Source organism: Leuciscus leuciscus (assembly GCF_965113295.1).
Source record: "Leuciscus leuciscus genome assembly, chromosome: 2".
In the NCBI taxonomy this organism is placed as follows: Eukaryota; Metazoa; Chordata; class Actinopteri; order Cypriniformes; family Leuciscidae; genus Leuciscus; species Leuciscus leuciscus.
This window is the reverse complement of record NC_138726.1, coordinates 16,365,766-16,380,456: the sequence shown is the minus strand read 5'-3', so window position 1 is coordinate 16,380,456 and position 14,691 is coordinate 16,365,766. Positions and strand designations below refer to the sequence as shown.

The following is a 14,691-nucleotide window of genomic DNA, read 5'->3' as shown; positions in this document are numbered from 1 at the left end:
TTCGGCCCAAACTCCATACACGTCGCGCTTACTGAGAGCGCTTGCAAATCCCCTATGCGCTTCACTGAAGCGAGAGCCAGAAGAAACACTGTTTTGAAAGACAAGAGTTTCAGATCTATTGACTGTATTGGCTCGAATGGGGCACCTTTCATGGCTTCCAGAACCGTGGAAAGGTCCCAAACGGGAACTGAGGGTGGTCTGGGAGGGTTCAGCCTCTTAGCTCCTCTAAGGAAGCGAATGACCAGATCGTTCCTTCCTAATGACTGGCCAAGCGGTGGTTCAGCGAACGCTGCTATGGCCGCCACATAAACTTTGAGCGTGGATGGGGTTCTGCCCTTATCCAGAAGCTCTTGTAAAAAGGAGAGAACCTCCGGCACCCCACAGCGTGAGGGTGAAGTGCCACTCGCTGTACACCAGCTAGTGAACACAGACCATTTTGAGGAATAGAGCCGCCTTGTAGATGGAGCTCTAGCCTGCGTGATCGTGTTTAACACTCCCGCTGGGAGGTTAACGGGTACCCGTTGATGGCCCACACATGTAGGGACCAAAGCTCCGGGCGAGGATGCCAGATCGAGCCGTTCGCCTGCGAGAGGAGATCCCTCCTCACCGGTATCGGCCACGGGGCGGTACTCGTCAGCTGCATCAGGACTGAAAACCAGACTTGGTTTGTCCAAAAAGGGGCGACGAGTAGCACTGGGCATCCGCTCTCCCTGATTCGCTCTAACACCTGGGGTAGGAGCGTGACAGGGGGAAACGCATAGAGCGGGCAGCGGGGCCAGACGTGAGCCAGCGCATCCCTGCTCTTGGAGAAGAATTCCTGACAATGAGCGTTCTCTTGAGACGCAAATAGGTCTATTTCCGCTCTGCCAAATGTCCTCCATAGCATTTTGACTGTCTGTGGATGTAAAGACCATTCCCCTGTCGGCAGATTGTTTCTGGACAGTCTGTCTGGTCCCACATTCAGATGGCCGGGCACATGCGCTGCCCTGAGCGAGCGCAGATTGTGCTGAGCCCAGACCAGGAGGCGACCCGTCAGCCTGTGAAGGATTCTGGATCTGATACCTCCTTGGTGATTTATATAAGCCACCACTGACATGTTGTCCGAACGGACTAAGACGTGGTGTCTTTTTATATGGGGACAAAAACGCCTCAGCGCGTTGTCGACTGCCATCATTTCCAGGCAGTTTATATGCAGAAGCTTTTCCCGTTCTGACCACTGGCCGAATAACGGTCTGCCCTCGAGCAGCGCTCCCCATCCCGAGGTTGAGGCGTCCGTGGACACCACCTTCACACTCGAGGAAGTCCCCAGGCTTACACCTGACCGGTACCAGTCGGTCACTGTCCAAGGTTTCAGAGCTGCGACGCATTTCTGATCGACCTTGATGCGCGCGAGACCGGAGGTCCAAGCTCTGCGCGGCGCGCGCGCTTTCAGCCAGTACTGCAGCGGGCGCATGCGAAGCAGACCCAGCTGAAGCACTGAGGATGCTGAAGCCATGAGACCCAGCATCCTTTGAAATTTTTTGAGCGGGACCAAAGCGCCGTGGCGAAAAATCTCTGTCATGCGCTGAATGCTTAGTCTGCGCTGCGGCGACAGCTGTGCTGTCATAGACAGCGAGTCCAGATCTGTGCCCAGAAAATATATTTTCTGACTGGGAGACAGCGAACTCTTCGCCCAATTGACTGTGAGACCTAAATTCTCGAGGTGATCGAGTAATATGGTCCTGTGTTCTATGAGCTCCGACTGTGATCGAGCTAGAACCAGCCAATCGTCCAAATAATTCAGCACTCGTATGCCTCGGAGCCTGAGGGGTGCGAGCGCTGCATCCATGCACATCGTGAATACGCGAGGTGCTAGGGAAAGGCCAAATGGAAGGACTGTGTACTGATATGCCTGGCCCTCGAAGGCGAATCTCAAAAATCGCCTGTGACGTGACGCTATTTGTATTTGAAAATAGGCGTCTTTCAGATCTATCGACATGAACCAGTCCCCTTGGCAAATTTGCGAGAGGATTTTCCTGGTCGTGAGCATTCTGAACCGTCGTTTCAGAAGTGCTTTGTTTAGTCGTCTTAGATCTAGAATGGGTCTGAGACCCCCGTCTTTCTTGGGTACCAGAAAATATCTGCTGTACATGCCCCCTTCGCTCTGAGTTTGTGATAAGGGTTCTATAGCCCCTTTTCTCAGTAACTTCGCTATTTCGGCTCGAAGTAGGTGTGCTACTCCCTTTTTCACCGTAGTTTCGATTCGCGCCGCTTTGCGTTGCGGGCGTCGACCAAACTGTAGCGAATAGCCTCTTTCTATAATGCTCAGCACCCACTTCGATACCCCGGGGAGCTCTGTCCACGCTTTCGCGTGAGTGGCTAGGGGTTGAATGATATCTGGGCTCTGATCGCGGCCAAGTGGCGCGCGGAGAGCAACAGTGTGCTGTAACATGAGCGCCGCGTTTGCAGCGTGCGAGACTGGGGGCGCGCTGATCACAGCGGGCAGCCTGCCCGCGCTCAGTTCTCCTGCAGCTGTGTGCTGAGAGAGAGCGAGCGTGGTGAGCCCCGTGGGGTTTAATATGTCTGTGAGCGAATGCGGGCGCGGGACAACGGGCCCATGCATAACGCTGAGAACACCGTCTGTTTGTGCAGACTGTATGTGCGTTGGTTTCGTTTTTACAGAAACCGTGAGACATGTAGCGTGTAGTGTTTGCGGGCACTGGGACGTGGGCACAATCACTACATTTGGTGCACAACCGACATAAGTCGATTTTATTTGTGCGGGCCGTGTCTGTGTGTAGGAATGGGCACTGGGCAGTGGGCATTTTTACTACACTCATAACACCATCGGCCGTGGCCGGAATACCAGAAAATACACTCTTTTTGGGATTTATCTGGGTCGCCGTAAAAACGGCGTTTGTGTGCAGGCAAGCGGGCTGTACTGCCGACTTGTTTACTGCTGAATAAGCTGGAACAGTCGCAATTATTGGAACTGAACGAGCGAAAATCTTTGGTGGAAATCCGGCCGCAGCGGGACTTGGACACCGTCGCTTCCGTAAACTGGCTAGGAAGACTTAGAGGCCTCAGGCTTTAACTCAACCTTCGGCCGTGGCCCACGCGGCGGGGGGCGGGGGGCGGCGGCCGGCGGAGCGAGAGCGCGGTCTCTGATCCCTGGTCTGTCGGCGCTGTGGGGCGGCGGCAGCTGAGGGTTGCGGCTGGGAGCTGCGAGCAGACGGCTGTTTTGAGCGACCCGCTGCGGAGCTCGAGCGCTTGGGCAGGAAATGTTTCATGGCCTGCGATGTCTTTTGAACTTCGGCGAATCTGTCTGCGAAGTCTTTGACAGAGGATCCGAAGAGGCCAGCGGGGGAGACGGGGGCGTCGAGAAACGCGGAGCACTCCGAGTCCGGCATCTCCGAGAGCGTAAGCCATAAGTGTCTCTCAGCCACGGTGAGAGAAGCCATGTTCCGCCCCATGGCCTGCGCGGCGGACTTTGTGGCGCGAAGGGCGAGATCCGTCGCGCTCCTTAAATCCGTAAGGTTCACAGCTTCCGGTCCTTCCTCGTCCATTTTGCGGAGAAGGTTGGCCTGGAAGATCTGGAGTATGGCCATTGAATGAAGCGCCGAGACAGCCTGCCCGGCGGCGGTATAAGCGCGACCGTGCAGTGACGAGGTAGTGCGGCAGGCTTTTGATGGCAGCGCCGTCTTAGCACGCCGTCCAGCAGAGGGCGGGCAAAGATGGGCGGCTACCGCTTCCTCGACGGGAGGGAGAGAGTGGTATCCTTTGTCCTTAGCACCGTCGACTACGGAGAATGCTGCGGACACGGGAGCACGCACTCTGGCTGAAAAGGGAGCGCTCCAAGACTTAGCTACCTCTTCGTGAAGCTCAGGAAGGAAAGGGGCTGGTCTTGAAGGCTGAGAAGCGCGGTCCCTTTGAAGAAAACAGCCGTCCAGGCGGTTAAGTGCAGGCTGCTGGGGCGTCGACCACTCAAGGCCGAGGCTCTCGACGGCCTGCTCGAGCAGACGCATAAGCTCCGCCTCGATGCTGGCTCTTTTCCCCGAGGGGTGGTGAGAGGGTGGTGCGAGGTCCGCGGAGCTCGACCAATCCTCACTGCCCGAAAGGAGAGAGCAACTGTCGTCCTCCAATCTCCAATCGCACACCGGCGGTGAGAGACTGAGGTGAAGCAGGCGGCGAAGCTAGCGGGCGCACCGGCGAGCTTTCGCGGGATGGAGGAGGTTCAGGGACCCGCTGAGCGCGGCGCTTTTTACGGCGCGGCAGCTCGGCGGGTGAAGGCGCGGGCGCAGCTTCACGAAAAAATGCCCGGCGAGTCCGCAGAGTCACCATAGGCATAAGATCGCAATGAGGGCAGCCGCCCTCGGCGAGCGCGATAGCTGCGTGATCCTCACCCAGGCAGGAAACACAGATGACATGGTGGTCCCCGTCGCTGAGTGGAGCTCGGCATGAGCCGCAGGATGAACGAGGCATCTTGAAAAAGACGCTCGTGCTCTTTTAGAGGAGATAAGTGTGAGTGTCGCAGCGGCGAACACACACACAGCAATAAAAGGATATGTACGCCGGAAAGCGTCAGCAGGAATGGCGACTGAAGGCGGCGAGTTGTCGACCGGCAGCTTCAGATGCAGAGTAATCCCGCTGGGTGCTTGTAGTCAGACGGCGCGGCTTCCTCTCAGGATCCAGCGATGTGTGAACTCGCTGAAGAGATAAAAAACTGACCAAACCAGCCTCTCTGGGCCGTATTTATAGCCCTGGCCCCACCCGATTTCGGCGGGACATGACGTATTGGGCGCGAAGCGCCCTCATTGGTTATGACGTCATGAGGAGCCTCCATCGATAGGCTGGTGCAGTTGCCGCAGAGCAGCCAATGGGCGCGCGAGCTGTCTCGCCCATGTCTGCATGCTGCTGCAATGCGTTTTACATTATTGCAAAATTAAGGATAATTTTTGGCTTCAATATCTCGAGGAAAAGAGGTTTTCCCCTAGCGTAAGATATTCTTACGCAAGTACGAGAGACCTCTCGTAAGAGAACCAACAACGTCCCAGATACGTACTCTATTCGTAATAACTTGGTAATTTCATGACTTACTGGCAAAAGTGTTAACGGAACTGCACCTCACGGGGCCGTAATTTCATTACCATCTTATCAGACTGCTATGAAATATTTTATTTGTTTCAATTGTTTGTTTAGTATTCCGTACGTTTGAAAGACGTTAATTTTATTCAAATAATTAAGGTTAGATGTTTATGGTTGTAAATGTTGCGTGGCTTTGACGTTTAATGGGCGTGGGGCGTGCGCCGTGCGCGTGAACCTTCGAGTCGCCCTCAAACACTGGAGCGGAGATGAGTTGCCATGGAAACCGACAGACCGCCCCACTGACTGCAACTGACAAAGCAGCTGAACTCCCTCTCTCGCTGTTGTTTTCACTGCTTTCAGGTGAGTTTAGTCTCTAAAATCACACAATAATACACACAACTGTTCTTGACACTTCTCTTACTTGTTATTGACGCGCTTCTGTTGAATATTTGCTTTATATAAATGGTTTAGTGTCTTCGGAAAAAGTCCGTTAGCATCTCAACCGTTTTCAGATGAGGTAACGTTAACGTTATGCTAACTTCATAGCTTGAGCTTTTGATATTAAACGTTTAGGCTTTTAATCACATCTTATGGGTAACGTTAGATGATAGGTTTTGATAGTTTTGTAAAAAAAATAATTTAGTTTGGAAGTGAGCTCATTTATTTAACAAACGTATTTATTTAACATAAACGTAACTTACTCGATGACGTCACTTACATGGAGTGTGAAAATTGGCTGAAACTAGCTCAATGTTTAACACAAATTGATCAAAATAGTTCTGTGATTTCAGCAGCAACAAAATAATCCTTCTACAACAAGGGAAAAACCACGACTTCAACATTTCTGAAGAAAGCTGCTGCCAGAGAAGTTGGAAACAGGTGATGTGAGGAAGCTCATTAAATAACTGCATATCCATTTTCTCACAATATTTTGTCACCTACTGTATATCACCATGCATCTGTTATTTTCTTATTTTTTAAATTATCATATTTACATTTATTTGTTTCATTTATTTTAAGAAAGTTTTGACATCCAAAAGTAAGTGACACTGTATGAGTAATATGAATAATTGAATAAGTAAAACTAAAACCATAGATGAAACATTTATGATTATTATCAGTCTTGAAAACAGTTGTGCTGCTTCATATTTTTGTGTTTTTCAGGGTTATTTGATGAATGAAAGAAAAAAAACTGCATTTATTTGAAACAGAAATCTTTACTCTCTTCTGGTCAATTTAATGCATCCTTTTGTTTTGTTTTTACTCTATTGAACCCAAACTTTTGAACAGTAGTGTAAACTACTTTTTATATATTGGGTCTATTTAACAATGAATCCTGGAGAGAGAGAAAAGAAAATGGATTAAACTGTTACATTGGTTTACACAAAAAGATTAATCAGCACAACTGTTTTCAACATTGATAATACTCAGAAATGTTTAGGACGTTTGCATTGTAAGAATGTATTGTATTCAAGTATCAAAATGCTGACTCGTTAGGCCATGTTTTCTCATTAAAATCAGAAGATGTCCTATTAATTCAATAGAATGTAAGGGAATAACTCTAGAATAACCTTCCTGATAATGTTTGGGGCCCAGAAACACTATCCTAATTTAAATCTGGATTAAAGACACATCTCTTTAGCCAAGCATTCATTTAACACATCTCATAATCTTGCACAATGTGATGAAATAGTAAAAAGTGCACATGACCATCTTTTGCCTGACATAATATGAAACAGCAGCAATGCTAATCTTTCTCCTGTTGTCTCCTTGTTTCTATCTCAGGATGCTCAGCATATTTTACTAGAGATTACAGCAGCTCCAGTTTGGATCCAGCCTCACTTGGGAAGACTTCTAATGACATCAACACTCTTGAAGACAATGTGTTTAAACATTTTTTAGATGTTAAATAAATGACATTTTAAAGTGTTGAAACTAATTTAAGTTTTTATGTCAGGTGGTACAACAAAAATATTATGTATTGTAATTGTACCACCTGACATGAAAAGTGTACCACCAACCTACCCATACTTGAAATTAGCAGTTTTTATCAGTATTTGAGAGAGCTCTACAAACTTTTTCACTCTGCCAAAGAGATCAGTTAGGCTCCTCTGGACGATGCATTATCATGTTTACTGTTATTACCTTGTAAATTCATAATAACATTTGAGAATATACAAATGGCCGGACAAAAGTTTCTCAATTATCTCAACAGCTTTAAAACTACTGATATTTATAAAAAACAATTATATAAAAGGCTTCAAACCTAAAATGATGGCATAGTTTTTTTTTTATTATTATTATTAAGACACCATTTTAAATTGATTTCTTAGTCAGTTAATTTGTTCGAACAGTTGCACCGTCACCTGACAATTTGGGGGTTTAATGCTGCCTTCGGCGATAATCATAAATAGGCCTAGTTTCCTAGTTTAAAAAAAATCATCGTACATCATATTCACGACTTCAGAAGAAGAAAAACAAAATAATATGTATTATTAAATGTAAAAAATAAATGATTTCAAACTAAGGTTTTATCGAATATAGTGATACATGTCATGAAGTTATCAAATTATTTTAAAAGGAAATAAAGCACTTGCCACAACATAACTTTGTGACAATGTTTAGAAAAATATGAGCGATTTTTAAACAAAACTGTCTGCTTATACAGATTCTATCTTTCAGTGCTAATTGCTTTGTGTATTTAAATGTTAAATGGGAAAACACTCAACTGTTCTTTTTTCTAGCATTTTTCTTTTCTTATTCTTGCTTTGTTATTAGGGCCACCAAAATGAAGACGTGTAGGAGTAGTTCGATGTTCAAGCTTTTGGGGAAAACCTTGTTCATTTAAATGTATAACCTGTTTGCATACTGTTTTTGCTGTCTGTGTCTTGTTCTATAGTAAATGAACTGAATTAACCAAATTTTGAGTCTGTATCGTTCATATGTCGTTGAAAAAGTCTCTAAAATCGTTTTGGGCCAATGAGGACAAGTTAAATTAAGCCACTGCATGTCCGCCCATATTATTAAAAACTAAAATGACCAACTGGTTACCAATTACGACTGCCGATCCACAACGTTGCCACGACGTCGCCGTTACTAACTGACAACGTTACAAAGTTACGTCGTGACAACGAATCCAGGAATTTCACTTTTCCGGTTGCCACAACGTAACTGGTTACGTCGCCACGACGAAAGTTTGGTCACCAGATTACGTTGCAGTTACGTAACAGTCACGTATTTGTGTTAGCTGGGTATGTTATACTGAATAGGAAAAAAAAACAGTCAGAGTTAAAATGTGATGTTTATTGAAAGTCAAAATGTTTTTTTTTGTATTTGAATTCACGTTATGCAAACGGAGATCGGGGAAACTGATAGATTTGATTCTTGATCCATTTATTTTATGATGTTCTAACCCTAACTCCCTTCATATGGAGGACAACGAATGTATTTATACATGAAAGTGTATTTTGAAGTGCAGATGATACATTTGTGCGTTGAACAGACTTATTTGTGCTTAATTAGTATGCTCACGTGTACTGACGTTAATCTCACGTGTACTGATGTTAATTAGCTGAGCTAACATGTGTATCCGATTGTTAAGTCTGACGTCATGCGTGACGTTTAGCCTTTTCCGGGTCCAAGCGCTCCTCTCGTCCAGAAATAACAATGGTGGAACCTGTAAATTTATTTACGATCACGTCCTTCTTAGTGAGGCACCCTTGGCGGTCAAAAAGGGTTTAAATTCCTTTAACACCAACAGAGTGGTTAGTGAAGCTCATCACTCAGGTGGCATAATTAAGGGTAGAGTCCAGGCATCAATGAAAAAGAAGATTTACGAGGTTGAAGTGAGTTAGCTCGGGACACGGGACACAGCACTGCGGCATTGTAAAAACACTCAATAATAACCAAAACACTAGCGAAAGCGGTAGAGAGGACCTGGACTTTGGACCCGGAAAGAGTATTATCGGAGAGTGGTTACGTCACGACTTAACAACCGAATAAACATGTGAGTGATGCTTTTGCGATCTCATAAGGAGTTTATTGAATAAAAAAAAAAAACATATTTGAATTTTGAGAGATGTTAACTGTGAACTGTAAATTGTGTTTTGTGTAGATTGATTTTTTTTGTTGCCTGATTCCATCCTGTGAAAAGATCTGTGAAATGAGCTGTGAGCAAAGGCGAGCCAGTCCGTGATTTAGAGAAGGTCCTACTGCATTCTACTTGACGACGTCCAACCCGGACCAGTTTGCATCTGTTTGCATCGTGGGATTCCGTTCAATTACAGCTATGCTGTCGCTTTATACACACACTACCCGGGTAGTAGAAAAAAAAGGCCTTAAATACAATTAACTTTACACACACACCAATTTTTCCAAGGAACGAGGAGAACTTTGGACATTTTATTTTTCTTATTTAATTTTTTTCCTTTTATTCTCAGACTTTTCGTGCACAACCTGGACTAAATACTGCTTTTCCCCTTTTCAGAGTGTTGTGACGAGACCTCAATATATTTTTTTATTGTTTTATTTTTCATTTGTTCTATGTACAATAAATGTGCTGGCTGTTGCTGATCTACACTATTTGGCCTAAACTTCATTTCTATCCTCCCAAGAGTCGAACCTAGTCCTAAATATTCAGTGATACAACCCTTATGGTGTTTGGTTAACTTTGACAGTGTTACACTTATTAGGTAATCAATAATTACCTAATGATATTGGCATCATTAAGAACTAATAGGTAATTATGTCAAATTATAAATAATTACTAATTAATTACTAATCACAACATTAACGTGTCTGAGACGTTAGCAATTGTCTTTTTTTTTACTCTCAACGTGGTTATAAAATACATCACTACTCAAGGGTTACCTACTAGTGATCTGGACCATTATTTTAAAGTGAAAAACATATTTTTTTACTTTAAAATAATGGTCCAGGGCCCGGTTTCCCAAAGCGTTCTTATCTCTAAGTAGTTCTTAACCTATTCCTTAACCTCTCTCTTAACCTTATGGGACGGTTCCCGAAACGTTCGTACGCTAAGTATATCTTTTGTAAGTCACACTTTCGTAAGGTTGGTCTGGACCACTCTTAGCTTTACCTTATCACTGTTGCAGGTCTATATGAATATAATTCTGAAGTTTTAATACACCCAGACAGTGTTCAGTTAGGCTAATTCAAGTGTTTTCATGCAAAGAATAAAATTGTCATTACACTGATTATTTTTTTAAATTATATTATTATACAATATTATTAATTTAATTAAAACACTCTTTTAAAGGCCAGTGAAAGCATAGGCTACTGTCAGTTAAGTCCTATTCGGACGCTAATATTGTTTCTCATGGGCTCGTCGTATTTTAAACATTTACAGGGGTAAGTCGGTGATTTTAGTGCCGTCCGAATCCATAATATCAGTGTTTTTCTCACCCAACCCGCGTAAAAATCCCTGGCCAAATTAGTACCTTCTGTTTTTTGACAAACAGGTCGTGTGCTAATTTAATTGCCGTCTGAATCCATATCTCTGAGTTTACAAGAGATTCGAAATTCACGGTTTAAATCCTTTTTGATCACTGCCGAGCACCGTACGCAAGATGTAAACTTTTATTACTGAAATGCTGGAAAGTATTTCCAAGAACAATATTTCATCGCAGCTCCACCTCAGCGAACAAAAATGGGAAAGAGAAGAAGGCACGTACATTTTTGAAAAGGTTATTGTGGCAGCAATATATGTTACAATTTTAAAATATGTAGGCTAGGTTATTATAGGCTATTATAGTTTGGATTATTTTTTATAATATCCAATAATCATAATAAATGCAATTTCAACTATTTCTGAAGTGCTTCTCTAATAAAGAACACCACTTTCTCACATAAACAGCCCCTGCACGAGAGAATAATTGATTCTCGAGCCATCGATTTCAACCAATTCAGCACCATCGCCACGGACAGCGCCGGGTAACGTCGCACGTAAGAAGGTATATCTTAAGCAGCTTTCTAAGGTATAGTTCGGGGAACACACTTAGGAACATAAACAAATTTGGTAAGATATATCTTTCGAGTCTTCTTAGTACGCTAAGAGTGAGCGTTATCGGGAAACCGGGCCCAGATCACTAGTAGTTCCTGCATAGTGACTAGTTAACACTTGAGTAATTAGTGATGCATTTTATGACTACATTCAGAGTAAAAATGATGACTGATTACGTCTCAGACGTACACAATATAATATTCTTAATAATTAGTCAGTTAATATTTATTAATGAGGCTTATCTCATTAAGTAATTATTGATTACATAATAATTAACTATCTCCCAAATTTTATATTACTTACTGATTAGTTAAGCGTGTTTCCATATTAGTTAATAGTAGTAGCTGAAGTGTTAATGTAGAACTACTCATTAGTCCTGGATTACTTCCTGCATAGTTACTTATTAATGATGGACCATTATTCTAAAGTGTTACCACATTATCAAATCGAACATTTATCGAATTCTTGATATCGTTTTATCGAGAAAAAAATTATATTGCGATAATTATCGTTATCGTTTTATCGCCCAGCCCTACAGACTAGTGTTCTCATATAAGCATGTCGTCTTGACAGACACAGATCTAGCTTCAATAGTAGGAGAGATACAGAAAATACAGAAATGATCAGACAGTACTACAGTACGTTCTTAATAACAGTCGATGAAATGTTTAGACCCTTACTAATAAGTAAATCTAAAATGTGTGTCCACGATTGTGTGTGGGTCCGTGTACATGTTGAATCAGATCAAAAGTATTTAAAACAGTTATGATTTCTTTTGCCATAATGGTTTCTGCATTATGTATGTGAATATTAAAATCCCAAGCAATAGCAAAGCAGTCAAACTCTGTGGAAATTGTTGATAACAGTTCTGTAAAGTCCTCAGCTAAGGCTGGAGAGTATTTCGGAGGCCTGTAAATAATGATAAGTTAAAGACCTAGAACAGATGGAGGAGGGTGTGGGCCCTGGCGTTGTGGCAGAGGCCGAAGAGCTTTCACTGGAGGAGCGCGAGCTCGGCCCGCAGGCTTTGGTGGTCGCCCCTTTTTGGTTGATATCTGGGGGCTTGCAGCAAAAGAGTGGGATAGTTTATACACCAGTTCCTCCAATTTCTCGGAGAAGCTCAGAAGCGGGGAAGCTGGAGAAAGAAATAATAACATGTCTGGTGAGAGGGGCTGTTGCTCTGGTGTTACCGGAGTCTGTGATATGTTGTCCTGGTTTTCCTGGCTGTTTTCCAGAAAGTCATCCTAGGGTGCTGAAACTTCGAGCAGTTCTAATCCGTCACAGTCTGTTCGTGGTGAGCTCTGTGGGCAGGGCTCAGCTGAGATTGTGTCCATGAGCAGAGGTTGTTGTGGCTGCATGGTGTTATCATTGTCCTTGTGTGATATGTCAACCACGTGTCCATTCAGGTGCTGAATGGAAGTCCTGTGTTAATTTATATTCTGTCCAGGTGTTTGTGTGACATTCAGGCAGCACGTAGTTGTATCCCTGCTGCTAATGTTTCTGATTATGTCAAGTCAAGTCATCTTCATTTATATAGCGCTTTTAACAATGTAGATTGTTCCAAAGCGGCTTTACATTGATAATAGGAAAATAAAGTAACAGAGATTGTTTTGGCTTTATAGCAGCTCTAGACTAAAGTTATTGTCCAGCTAAAGTTGTATGTGTATTACGAGTTCAGTCTATAGGTATGCGTGTTTGAATATATGTGCGCAGGCGTGTAGTCCTTCCCTACAAACCAACCCTCAACAAACTACTTGTTTGGCCTTAAAATGTATAATACAGAATTTTTATCGCTTCCGCGTAGCCACGCGAACCGGAATTATCCCAACAACGCTTTATCTGTAGAGAGGTAAAGGGAGGGGAGGGAGGCCTTCACAGGGGAGAGCCTAGTTGACACTTCAGGACTGTGTTGTCGTCGCGTCCAGGCGCAGGTCCTTCATCAGATCTGGATACGCCTTGGATCCGGCGGACTGCGGTAAACCTCGGGATAAACAGAGAGACTAATATTAGCGTAGACACCATTCTTCGTATGATGTAACGAGTACATAAGGATTTATGGGAAGTGTTCCCGGTTCCGGCTGACCTATTCTATGTAGCCTAACATTAGGCTACATAGAATGGCTACATAGAGTTGAAGCTGCTTTGATACAATCTGTATTGTGAAAAGCGCTATACAAATAAACTTGACTTGACTTGACTTGACATTGAATTATGGAAGTCTATAATGTGTTGTGTATGCTAGGTCAAAGAGATGTGTTTTTAGTCTAGCTTTGAACTGACAGAGTGTGTTTGCTTACCGGACAATGTTAGGAAGACTGTTCCAAAGTTTTGGTGCTAAATAGGAAAAGGATCTACCGCCAGCAGTCGATTTTGATATTCTAGGTATTATCAACTGGACGGAATTTTGAGATCGCAATAGACATGAAGGACTATAATGCGTTAAGAGCTCACTCAAGTACTGCGGAGCTAAACCATTTAGTGCTTTGTAAGTAATCAGCAATATTTTAAAATGTATACGATGTTTAATAGGGAGCCAATGCAGTGTTGACAGAACAGGGTTAATATGGTCATGCTTCCTGGTTCTGGTAAAAACTCTAGCTGCTGCATTTTGGACCAGCTGTAATTTGTTTATTAAGCGTGCAGGGCAACCACCCATAAGAGTGTAGAATGAGTATGCTATGCCTTTAAGTGGGCAGGTGAGGTGATAGGGCCAGCCACATTTAAAGTCTTGAGGGTGTCAATGAAACAGCGTTTGTTCTTGTTCTCCGCTTGATGAACGAGTGTGTGTGGTCTCTCCTATACTGGCGCGTTGGAAGAACTGCTTGTGTGTTAATGCTGTGCCTGAAAATTCAGTGTGAGTAAATTAGTTTTTTTTTTATAGGAGTCGATCTTAATAGGAGATATGTTAGTATAATATGCCCGCAAATGTGTTTTAGGATTATTCCTGCGCTGATGACCTGTTGATCGGAGAACGCAGTGTGCATGACGCTCGGCTACCTGCAAATGTGTTTTAGGATTATTCCTGTGCCGATGACTTGTTGATCTGAGAACGCCTGATGTGAGTGCATGGTCAAGTTTATGTATGATTTATGTAAAGGGTGGTGCTAAAAACCTAGAATGTGTATTTTAGGATCATTCGTGTCTATACTTGGCCGAGTTACGAGTGCCAGCATTTATGGACGTTTGTACGGAATAGACTGCGTTACAACTCACTTTTGCCTTTCATTGAGACTGTTATGTCTCAGTCAACCAAGTGAACCATAGCATATTGAGTACGTTAGTATTTTACACGTTTGTTTTAAGGTAGAATATGTTGATTCTTATGTGTAATAAAAGTGTGAATTGGTTTTAATTACAGGTTTCAAAACCTCCTTTGGGTAGCGGCCATCGTTTCTTTTCCCACTGAAATTGAGATTAGTTGTGTTTTGTTTATCTTTCGTTAATTGGCTAGTTACACGTGGCCGCCATTTTGTATTTCGGATCAGCGAGTGTGCGGTTAGACACTTCCGGTTTCGCATTACGCCCGGTGCAGGGAGCCGGAGAAAGCCAGAAATTATCTTTTATAGTTGTTTATAGGATCAATTATCACTTAAAATACCACTAAGATC

The 14,691-nt window shown here is 43.6% G+C and overlaps 1 long non-coding RNA gene across 1 annotated transcript; it reads left to right on the top strand.

Moving 5' to 3' along the window:
- The first annotated feature begins 5,286 nt into the window (after window positions 1-5,286).
- LOC309488761 lies at window positions 5,287-7,985 on the top strand. Its single transcript, XR_014202266.1, has 3 exons — window positions 5,287-5,424; window positions 5,856-5,943; window positions 6,850-7,985. It is a non-coding gene; the product is annotated as an uncharacterized lncRNA (long non-coding RNA).
- The last annotated feature ends 6,706 nt before the right edge of the window (window positions 7,986-14,691 follow it).